Source organism: Eptesicus fuscus, chromosome 10 (genome assembly GCF_027574615.1).
Source record: "Eptesicus fuscus isolate TK198812 chromosome 10, DD_ASM_mEF_20220401, whole genome shotgun sequence".
NCBI lineage: Eukaryota > Metazoa > Chordata > Mammalia > Chiroptera > Vespertilionidae > Eptesicus > Eptesicus fuscus.
Window position 1 is genome coordinate 25851968 of NC_072482.1, and position 12510 is coordinate 25864477.

The following is a 12510-nucleotide window of genomic DNA, read 5'->3' on the forward strand; positions in this document are numbered from 1 at the left end:
AGGTTATGAAGGTGGTGTACTCTTGAATGGAGTTCACATTCTTTTAGGAGAGATCCCACAGAGTCCCTAGCTACTTCAGCCATATGAGGATCCAAGGAGAAGTCTGCAGCCTGGAAAAAGGCCCTCATTTGACCTTGCTGGCACCCTGACCTCAGACTTCCAGACTCCAGAACTGTGAGAAACAAATGTATGTGGTTTATACGATACCCAGCCTGTGGCATCCTATATAATAAAGAGCTAATATACTAATTAGACCAGATGGCAGAATGACCTTCTGGAATGACCTTCTGGAATGACCAGTGGGTGAGGGTGGGGCCGCAAGGCAACTGGGGCTGTGAGGGCCTACTCTTGCATGAATTTTGTGCATTGGGCCTCTAGTTTTGTTATAACACTTCAGACAGACTTAAGACATAGCATTTGCCAGTTTCCATGATATAAGTACTCCCAGCAGCAGCATCCACTTCAAGTGAAGCCCCTGAATGCCTAGTTGAGAAGAAATGTGCATGTCTGCATCTAGTGATCTTGTGAGCTTGTGGCTGCAGCACACCCCAGGCTGGTTAAATTACTGTTGTACTCAAGGTGATGTGTATGCCATGGAGGTGATGATCTGCCCTTGAAATGTTCTTCAAACGTGAATTCATTTTATTTTCAGCTGTTTTATAAAACTCAATGTGAATTAAACTGTTTTAGATATGTTCATGTATAATCACTGCTTATAAAGAATAATGTAATCATGTCTATTTTCGGTATGTTTTTACTGATGATAATCAGGCTTGTCTGGAATGAGGTAATCACACAACAGCTGGAGAGGGGAGAGGGGAGGCTGAAAAAGTGTAACCGTTTATATGATGGCCAGTAGATACATGCCTTGAGCCAGGTACCAGACATTTTCCAAACCATAGTTCCTTAGGTCATTTTGCAGCCCATAGGGTTACTAAGATTGCAGTTAGCAATTTGGAAGGCTTGGGTTTTGATCTAAATAAGAATTTCATGTGTCTCCTACAGAGTACGGTCACCTCAAGAGTTCATTCATTAGTCCTTTAGGGAGGAGTGGCCACTTGTGTAAACCTCACTAACCAAACAGTGTCAACCAAACCAGACACAATGGGGAAAGCCAATGAGGACTTCCCTTGAGTGGCACCGAGGCTTCGCTCAGGCATCCAGTACTCTGGCAGTGGCTTCTGCCCAAGCTCCCTCTTCTATATCCTCCCTGTTCTTTCTCTACTATCAACAGAGTATTTTTCTTTATCCTTAAAGCTGCATCACCACTAAAAACGCTTTGCAAACACATGTCCACAGCCACTCACTATAGAATGCCTTCCACTTTCCCCTTTATCCTCCAAAACACATAGATGAATAGTACAATCAAAGCTTTCTGTCATCAGCTCAGCATACTCTTTTTTCCATCTGTGTTTTGTTTTCCTTCCATTCTTTGTTCTCCCTATCATTCCTTCGTCCTCAAAAACCTGTTTTGAAAAGTAATATGAAATCCCACTGGGGGGAATATGAATATCTCCTGACATTTCTTCTACAACATAAAAAAAAAAAAAAGTTAGGGAAGTTTGGCTTGGTTGGGGCAGGGTAGAGGTAATACAGTAAGACAAAGTTTTTGGTGATCTTTTTGACAGTCATGCCTTTAAAAATCCCTATTAACAACAAACCAAACAAAGACAAACAACCCCATTCCACAAAAAAGCAGGTCAGCAAATCGAACCTGGGAAAGTGTGGGAAGCCTTGTTCCTCCCATTGACAGGTTGGCGGCTGCGTGCTCCTCCCTCTGGAAAGCCTGGCCTGAGAAGAGGGATTTGCCAGCTGTTGTGGGCATAAACATGGATGAAGAAGGCCCCTTGCAACTCCTTTGCCTTTTCCACATTTCTTCTTTCCCTGCAGTCTTTTATTTCTCTTTATTTCATTATTTCCCCCCATCACCATTCTACCTCCATCCACTCTCCTTCCCCCTTCAGTCTTTTTATAGGGAAAGAAAACATCTAAAAGCTAACTCTGATGAGCTAAAAGTATTAAAAGTCTTTGCCAGTTCATGGATCCTGAATCAGGAAACAAACAAACATAGCCAAACCTTCTGAGGCAAAATACTTTATCCTTCACATCGAGAGCATTGAAATCTGCCCCACAAACAAGGCTGACTGAATAAACCAAGTGAATTCAGACGTACCTTTTATTCAACCAACAAAAATATATTTTGTATATTCTAGTTTCTTAGCTTAAGGTCTAAGAATCCGAATTTGAATAAAACACAGATTCTACCTACCTTTTGGCAGTTATCAGTCTTAATTTACTAATCACAATTTACTAATTGTGATTAAATTTATTTATTTCAGATATAATGTTAATAATACTATACAAGCTTTCAAGCAAGACTTTAAACCTGAGTTGCATGTAGCCATTTGTAGATATATTATTAGATAATGGAACATTTCCAGGTATTTATTGTTGTAAGTTTTATTATCTATATAAACCAATTAGAAACCTGGAATGCAGAAAAAGCAACCTCAAAGGCAATATTTAATTTTGAGCTAAAAAAGGAAAAGAAGAAAAAGTTCTGTTTCACCTACCTCTTGTCCGTATCTGACCTTTCACTGAAATTGCATCTCTTCTATAAGCCCATCTTTTAAAATCTCAGCCTAAGTGGACCTCTTCTTTTTTTTAATCTCCATAATTAACATGTTAATATGCTCCACCAATATTTTAATCCAATGGTTGTTATTCATGGTGCACTTTAGAATCACCTGTGTAGTTTAAAAAATACACAGTTTTAGGCTCCCACATCACAAACTTATTCAGTCAAGGCAGGAACAGTCTAGCATCTGTATTTTTAAAACACAACACACATAACACACTCCCAGTTAAGAACAACTGTTCAATTTACACTAGACAATTTGGCATCTTATAATGACACATAATCTATTTGTGCGTTTATATGATCATATCCCCAAGTGAACTGTAATCGTCTTTTGGGTAAGGCACAAATGTATTTCCTTGGTTCTCTGCAGCACATAGAACTTATTCTGCACTAGTAAGAATTTCCACACTTCTTGTTTGAAAAAATAACAAAGAATTTCCTTTCAATGACATCTGTATAACACTATCATATCTGTTTTTCTACTCATATTCTTTAACTAGTGGTAGAACAAATTTGATCATGAACAAACATCATGTATTCATGTTTATTTAATACTGCTTTTCAAAAAGTTTCCTCGCAATTCCTAGAGAGTTTCAGAGAAGGATGCTCTTTCTAGCACAGTACAGTGAAACTTACCTTGGTTCAAATTCTCTTCTCATTTGTCCTACAGTGAGGAGAAAAACAAAAGATAAAAGTTGTCAAGTTCACGCCATTAGTAAACTCAATGCGTTGCATGATAGCTAATAGAATATGAGGTGTTAGGGAAGTCTCTTTGCCCCTGGGAAATTCCTCAGCATCAGCTTTTGTGCCTGACATCCTGATAATCAGTTACTCCAGAGAGGTCTCATCTAGTCATAGAACGTCAGGTGGAGATGCCTGCTGAAATAATTAATCCCACAGTCTTCATTTTTAACTGCTGAACCAATTTAGGGCTAATAGCTAAAGCAATTTATACACTTTTTTTTAAAGCTTTATTGTTTCATTTGGTCCAATGCATGGGAGAGGGCTTCAGGGTGGTTAAAAGCATGGCTAGTAGTTTTGGGGAGAGGCTCAGGTAAAAGCCAGACACCAGGGGAATGCAGCGGGACCCCCACAGGCCTGTCGTGCTTGAGGGTGAGCCTTTGGAAGAGATACTCGCCCAGCTCAGCCTGGGGGCGGGCCAGCCTGCAGGGTGAGCCAGGTGTCGCCCATCTTCTTGATGAGTTTCACCTCCTCACCCAGGAAGTGGTTCTCCCAGAAGTCAGTCAGAGCTGAAGGTCTGTGCGGGTGGAACCCAGGGCCTGCAGCTCCAAAAGGGCCTGGCTCAGGTTCCTCTCCAGGGCCAGGGCGGCTGCCATGGCGTCCTGAGTTTTGCCCACTCATCTCGGGAGGCTTCAGCACGTCCTGGAGGAGAATGCGGCCCCTGCGCTGGTTTTGCAACTTTAAGAGCCGCTCAGCGCCCTCGGCTTCTTCTCTGCCAAATTGAGGAAGAAGAGGCCCACGCCCTCGGGAGCCACGTCTTCATGGTCGAAACAGAAGCCCAGAGAGAGGTAGGTGTGGGGGGCCCGCAGTGGCGGGTTGGCCAGGAGGTTGACCGCAGCCTCCACCTCAGTGGGGTAATTCTGACGAATTTGGGAGCTCATGGTTGTTCGGCAATAAGGAGTTAAGGCAGAAAAAACCCCGGTGTGTTGGCTGGTCTCGGAGGTGATGACTGGATAAGACGCAGGAGAGAGGTCAGAGGCTGGAAGAAGGGGCGTCCCTGAGTCTGTTCTGTCCAAACACAGTGTTGAAGCCAGAGACAGACCTGGGACCACAGGGCACTCCAATTTATACACTTTTGTGGGGTTCAAGTGTTCTGCCTCGCAGAGCTGTTTTAAGGGTCAGTGAGAGAACACAGGGAACCCCAGATACAGTGCCTGGCATAAACTAGTCACTTAAATCATTGTTGTTATCATTGAAGTGGTAGTAGTAATAGCAGTAAAAATGTCAGTTGACTTCTAGTTTAGTTAGGTGCTCTTTGCTAGCCTCTTAAAATGCACAGTACTTATTAACATATAGCTATAATAAGTAGGAGGAATAACGAAGTCAATGTTGTGTTGGTTGGTGTGGTTCAGTTGGTTGGAGTGTAATCCCATACACCCGAAGTTTGCAGGTTTGTTTCTGGATCAGGGCGCTTGCCTAGGTTTCTGGTTTGATCCCTGACCAAGGAGTGCATGGAAAGGCAACTGACCAGTGTTTCTCACAATGATGTTTCTTTCTCTCTCTCTCTCCCCCTCTCCCCCTCTCCCCCTCTCTTCCTCTCTCCTTTTCTCCCTCTCTCCCTCCCTTCCTCCCTCCCTCCCCATTTCCCTCTTTCTGGAGTCAATAAACATGTCCTCAGGTGAGGATTAGAAAAAGTAAAGAACAACAATACCCAGTTACTGTTGACCAGGAAACAGGAAGGCAGTATATCATCCTCAGGCATATGTTGTTATGGAGTCAGACCTTCATCTGGATTCAGATTTTCTCACTGTGAGAGTAGCACAGAGCTCTCCATCTCTTTGTTTCTTTAACTGTAAAATGGGGAGAATAAAATACCTCTCTAATTGGGTTATTGTGAAGAAGTTATTATACATGAAAGCATTTCAAAGTATGAAGAAGAGCAAGCTTCCCATAAAGGTTACTTTATTATTATTAACACTCCATTATTATTTATAGATATGGTTACCATAATTTGTCATGCATACTGGGGACACATCTGAGAGTGAATAGTGGTGCTATAAATAACTGTGCTGGGACAGCAGGCATAATAAACCAGAATGCATGGTCACCTTATCTGCAATATATTTTCTAACTGAAAGCAAGTTCCCAAGGGAGTATTATATTGTGCACGGGAATTTATATGGAACTTTTTGGAAAGATGTTATGTATGGGTCAGATTCAACACGGGCAGAAAAGCATGGCGCGCCTCTATCAAAACTCCTCTGGGGCCCTAACCAGTTTGGCTCAGTGGATAGAGCGTCGGCCTGTGGACTGAAGGGTCCCAGGTTCGATTCCGGTCAAGGGCATGTACCTTGGTTGCGGGCACATCCCCAGTGGGGGGTGTGCAGGAGGCAGTTGATCAATGTTTCTCTCTCATCGATGTTTCTAACTCTTCTATCCCTCTCCCTTCCTCTCTGTAAAATCAATAAAATATATTAAAAAACAAACAACAACAACAACAAAAAATCTCCTCTGGGATAAAATAGACGGAGGCCTGGTGTCTCTTTGGTGTTCATACCTCAGCTGACGTCTCTCCCAAGTTCTCTCTGAAAATAAGGTCCTGGGAAATGAGCTTCCATTCAACATTTTTAAATTTTATTTTTAAGTATTTTCAAGAGAAGCTTTCTGATATATCTCACACAGTTTCCTGCCTCATTAAACAAACATATACATTGTAATGTATACTCTCTGAGTAAGTCCTTTTAAAATAAAAGTGCATATAAAGAAGAAAACAGAAACTTCTCTTCTGACCTACCTCTACCCCTGACCACTCAGCCAGCCATACATTTATCCCTCCTTTTGTTTTAGAACAAATTAGAATTTTAGGAGGGAACAAATAATCACGGTCCTAGGCTGGCCCATTCTGCTCCATTCCACCTCATTTCATTCTACAAACAGTTATTGGAAGGCCACTATTCATCAGCTGAAACTGAACTTTCCTCTAATACACCGAGGTGATATTAGGAAGGACAATGACAATAACTCTTCAGACCAGAGCTCCAGAAAGATCCGTTCAGGTATGGCAGGTGACATTTACTCCCCTCAGGAACACCGTGTCCCCTTGCTTATCAGAAATCATGTGAATATTTATCACATTCTCTCAACTACATATACATTTTTATTCATGGATTTTAGTTTCAGTTTTTACTCTGTAATACAGAAATGCATAAGCTTAAGTTCTGGTGCTATAAGACTTACGAAACCATGTGCATTTGAGAATCAATGCATTGCTGCTATGCTGCTACAGTGTAGAATTAAACGAAAAGTCTCTCACATGTTTGACGTTAATTTCATGTCCTATTTGGTTTCCATCAGATGCAAAGAGCTGCTTAATCCACTTAAGCATTTCTTTTCAGGCCCCTAATGAAGTGTTCTGTTCCTGTCTTGTAAGTCAAGTGCATACATGACATCACAAATGGTTTATATTCTACGAGGGGACTCACCTCTATGGTTAAAATCTTGGACCCTCCAAACAGTCAGTGTCCAATTTATTCCAGCCCTTAGTTTTTCTATCACACATCTTCACCTATAGTCCCAGATGAGCAGAACAACTGTAAAGCATTATGCAATTACACATATAGGCATCTATAAGGCATTCCCATAAGGGATATCAATTCGGCTCATGGCAAATTTAACCACAGGAGCAGCTGTCAAACATACTCAAAACAAAATAAATTATCCATCCAACCTCTTGTACTTAAGTGCTTTTTATATTCTGTGTTTTAGAAAAACAGTTTAGCTTTAAGCAGCATTCAAGCTAGGATCAGGCTCTCCTGAGGAAGTTTTTTATGAGATTGAATGAAGATAATGACAACCATTAGTCATCGCATTAGCATGAGGCATGAGGCACACTACAATATTTATAAGCAGCTAAGCCATGACAGTAAAATTATGACATCCTATAACGCGGGCTGGCTTTTGACAGCAGCTGACTGCTATTTTGTAAAGTGGAACTGGTCTACGTGTGGTAGTAGTATATTTAATGGCATGCTCATCATAAGACCTAATTGTTTTCCACCACAGGGTACGAAGCTTTATGTCCTCTATCAACCAAAAACAAATAGTCATACTGCTTAATGGCTATTCAATTAATGTTTATGTGCTACTTTTACACCCTGAATTATTTGATGAATAAACTCTAAGAAGCTATTTGAGAACTAAGTTTCACGGAACTTCTACTCTCATTAAAAATCCCCAGGTTTTTACAGTATCTCAATCTATCAGCTAGGGAATACAGACCAGATATTGATATTTAAAAATCTTCTACACTCCCATGAGAATGACAGAAAAATCAAATGTTGGAAGGAAAAGATCGATGTAGGTTTAGCCTTGCTGCATTCAAATTGAAGATCAAAACAGGGTTAAAATAGAAATAACCTGGTCAGACTTAAGTCAAAAGGTGAGGCTTGATTTATTATACTAGAAGTGCTCAGCTTTTGTTTCAATTGCTTTTTTAGCTTGTAACTCCACACCTATTGATATTTCTACTTTCCTTATATAAGACCTAGCACAGTAGTAGGTGACTGTATAAATTCAACACCTTTCCTTTGGTAGAAGTTTTGTAAAATTACTGAAGATATATTTTTGCTGAAAGACTGCCATTTTTTAATTTATGAAAAAACGATTTCTGGTTTTTATAGTTATTTGAATATGGCAGAAATATATTTATTTACTCTTTCATTCTAATATAAGAGATCTGATGTCTCCAACAGGTGGGCAATTAATAGTATCCCTTATTGTTCCATGTTAGTTGGCATCATTAGACAAAGAAAAAAGGCAGGAAGGGAGGAAGGACAGGAGGAAAGGAAAGGAAAAGAAAAAAGGAAAGGAAAGGAAAGGAAAGGAAAGGAAAGGAAAGGAAAGGAAAGGAAAGGGAGAGGGAGAGAAAGACCACAAGATCCGAGGGAATGAGAGAGAGAGTATTCATTTCCTTTTGGAAATTAAGGCTACTTTCACACCATGCATGGTATTTACAAGTGCTGATGTATATATTTTAGTGGAACTGTGGCTGCCCTCTTCTCCCTGGTTTAACATATCAACTTGACATTCATGAAAAGGGACAAATGAGATAGCAAGCTTAAGAAATGTCAAACATTCTTGACAACTTTCCACTAAGAATACAACTGAGAAATGACAAACTTATCACCTGGTTGGTTCAAGTTTGAAGCTAACTGCTTTTGAATATAAGCCAATAAACTTTTCATATTTTAGTTTATTTTGTATTTCTTTCTTTAAAAATATTTTATTTTATTGTTGACAGTACTGTAGATGTCTCCCATTTTCTCCCTTTATCTTGTATTCCTTAAACACAATTTCACTAAAATGTATGTAGTTGGGCTGATTTGAATTTGATTAGTTTAGCATTTGTATTACAGTTTTATTGCTTGTATTAAACAAAGGTGGCTCTATGGTTTATAACACATTAAGAAACATTTTAGCAGAGCAATTAACTTTTATTATAATTTTAAATGTATTGTTGCTTGACATTAAAACCAAATTCATTGCACCTTAACTGGATTTTTTTCTAATTCTACATATTGTTAGATACTAATTAATATTCTAGTTCATGTCTAGTCTAGTTTTGAAGCTACTGAGCAATTAATATGTGACAAATAATTTTGAATGTGTTTGGTGGGCATTTGGTAAATGACCTGATTAGGAATGAAATAATAAATCCTTAATTTTAATTCCAATTAGAAACCCATATGTTATGTTTCTACAGTTATTTTATAGCTGATTTTCATATGTCAAAAATTAGAATAGTGGAAAATATTTTAGGATATTAAATATGGGGAATAGGCCTTGGGTGTTATTATGTTAATACTAGAGGCCTGATGCATGAAATTCATGCCAGAGTAGACCTTCCTTCCCCCGCTGCTGGCACCGGCTTCCCTCTGGCACTCAGGACCTGGGCTTCCCTCTGGCACCCAGGACCCAGGCTTCCCTTGCAGCCCCGGCTTTGTTTGGACAGTCATCTGGAAGGACGTCCGGTCTAATTAGCATATTACGCTTTTATTATTATAGACTAGGGGCCCAGTGCATGAATTCGTGCACCTTGAAAGAAGGCTGCAGTGGGCACAAGGGCAGATCTTGGCCCATCCTCCGCACCCCCGCCCGGCCCCTCCTGCCGCAGCCCTTGGTCCCCTGTCTGCTGGCAGCCCCGCTCCTGCTTGCACCACTCCCATGCACTGGCGGCGCCAGCCCTGCTCGCACCCGCTGGCATGGAGCAATAGGGGCCAGCGCCAGGAGCAGGTGCAAGTGGGGCTGGTGCCATCAGTGAGTGTGAGTGGTGGCTGCTGCCCTGATCACTCCTCAGGAGCAGGGGGGGTGGAGAAGCCCTCAGGGGTGATCAGGGCCGGCAGCTGCTTGCACCTGCTGATGGTGCTGAGCAATCAGGACCAGCTCTGGGCACTGGCAGTGGGTGCAAGTAGCGGCTCCATGCCAGCAGCAGGTGCATGTGGAGCCATCGCCAGCAGCGAGTGCGAGCGGCAGCTGCTGGCCCCGATAACCCCTAAGGGCTTCTCCACCTCTCCCTGCTCCTGAGGGACGATCAGGGCCGGCAGCTGCCGCTCGCATCTGCTGATGGCGCCAAGTGATCAGGGCTGGCTCCTGCCATGTTCTGCATGACCCCCTGGTGGTCAGCGCACATCATAGCGACTGGTTTTTTTGGTCGTTCAGTTGTTCCGCCATTCGGTCTATTTGCATATTAGGGTTTTATATATATAGATAAGACATACATCACTAATGTTAAATGTAGTCAGAACTATTGTATGATCCTTAAGTTCTTTTATGTCATACATTTTTTTCTATTAACTCCATTATAAAAGTCTATTTTAAAAGATGAAAGGAATTACATCAATTATAAGTAATGCTTATCATGAGAGTTGGCTAATTTTGGCAAATGTCCTATTTTAGGTGATTAGTTCAATAGATAATACTTGTTTCTAAATGTCACCATTTTAAAGTGAGAAAAAGATAAACTTTCAAAACTGCCTAATCAATAGAATTAAAGGCTGGGTAAATATGTGATATGGAAAATACAAAATTTATACTAATTGCATTAAAGTATGAAATAATAATCTTATTCATTTGCTTAAGTTCTGATAAGATCTGAATCTTTTGAAGGGATAAGTGTACTCAGCATTAAATATATTATGAAACAGATATTCTATACAATGTAAACAAGTTCTTATTTTGTTTTCATCTTTTAATCATAAAGATCATTAATACCTTATTTTGTGCTCCAATAATTTGATTTTGAAAATGTAATTCCATCATTATATATAGTCATTGACAATTTAATGGACTGTACCTTGTTCTGAAGTTTCTGTTCCCAAATTCTATTTTAGCTATTTGTACATTATAGATGATTAATAATAAATGAAAAACTACTATACTTAGGAAGCAATAGTCTGATAAGTTAAATGATTATATTTTTATGTTGTCTATGGTCCTATTAAGAGTAAATATACTAGTTATATATACAGATTATTTGCCAGCTACAACTTGGTAAGTCTGTAAAATTGAATACAGCTGCAATATATTAATGTTAATCAGGGTTACTTTGAGAAATAAGGTATACTTCTACTTCAGTAATAATGAAGTCTAATTAGAAAAGAAATAAAGCGAGGCATTTATAGTATTTTGACATTACTAAAAACCTATTTTTAGAAGAGAAGAAAATAATGCTCAGTTAGATATTTAGCAAATATCATTGTCAAATAATATATCGTTATAAAAAAATACATGCTCTATAAACAACCTGTAGCATATACAAAAATCTTACTCTCTTTTTTGGGGGGATTAACATCGTAGATATAATTAAAGTCATCTCTCATCTGCATTTCTGACCCTTCTCTCCTCTACATTGGGAGAGGGAGGCAGCAAGAATGATCTCATCACCAAATATTTATATCTGTTATACTATTTGAAACATAGGTGGTATATCTTATTTATATCATGAGTCCTAATGTTTTAATTAGTTACCTATGCTTAATTTTTAAAAGTACACTTTCTGATCTCAGAAGTTAACCAGAAACCTGTGTGGTTCTGATCACATCAGAACCTGAAATGTATAGCACAGTTCAGCTATCTGACAGACCACAGGAGCAAGAATTCAGGACATCATATCAAATTCAGGAGTGAGGTGTGACCTGGAAACTAAGTAAACCTAAGACTTAAATATTCTGCTTTTATGTTAGAGTAGCTAGTATATTTTTTGCATGGTGTAATGCAGCAGATTAATTGTAAAATCTGTATTGAAATGCCGTGTATTACTTCAACGGTGAGTTTGTGACATGTAGGTATTTCTGGGTACAAGCAATGCACTTTAATAATAAAGGTGAACCAAGATAAATTGAATCAAATAGAATCCTCCCAGATGACTACACTCGCACAAACAAAAGCCTGCCTCTCCACTGCTAAATGAAATTGTTTAGGAAATTAAATCAAAGTCAACTGCTGATCTGTTTAATTTAGACTCAAACGTTCAGAGATCTTTTTCTCAAAATAAGGCGCTTGATATAAAATTAGGAAATTGCAGTGACTTTTTTTGGCCTTTGCAAACTAAGCCAAAATTAGACTTTGAAATTCACAGGGCATTTAAACATCTGATTTATTCAACGGTTATAAAGTCCCCACCCCTTTTCTAAAGATGGAAGGTCTAATGTGAATATGGAAAAGTGATAGTCAAAGTTATGCTAATTTTTTATCTAGTGGCAGAATAATTCACTTTTTTTTTCTTTTAAAGTTCTGAGAATCACAGATGCTAAAAAACAGAGTGAGTGTTAAATTTGATGTATTATAAATAAAAATTGGAATGCTTCCAATAATTTCTTAATGTTTTATGCTTTTAATTCATTTTAGTTTCTTCCTCTTCCAGCTAATCAGAAAGAATATTACTCAATTTAGTATTTACTTGACATTTTGAATTCACTGTACACTTTTGTAATCATTAGGCTCTTGATTTTGAGTAATTAATTACATATGGATCTGATACCGGTAAGCTGTTTTTTAAAAAATTATTCAACATCATGGCACATCTTTAGAAGGTATCTATATGTTAATTATTAAAGTTATGAATGAATGTTTATATATAGGTAAAGGTACATCTCAAAGCTTTTGGTTTACTTATAGAGTGTGTTTTATTA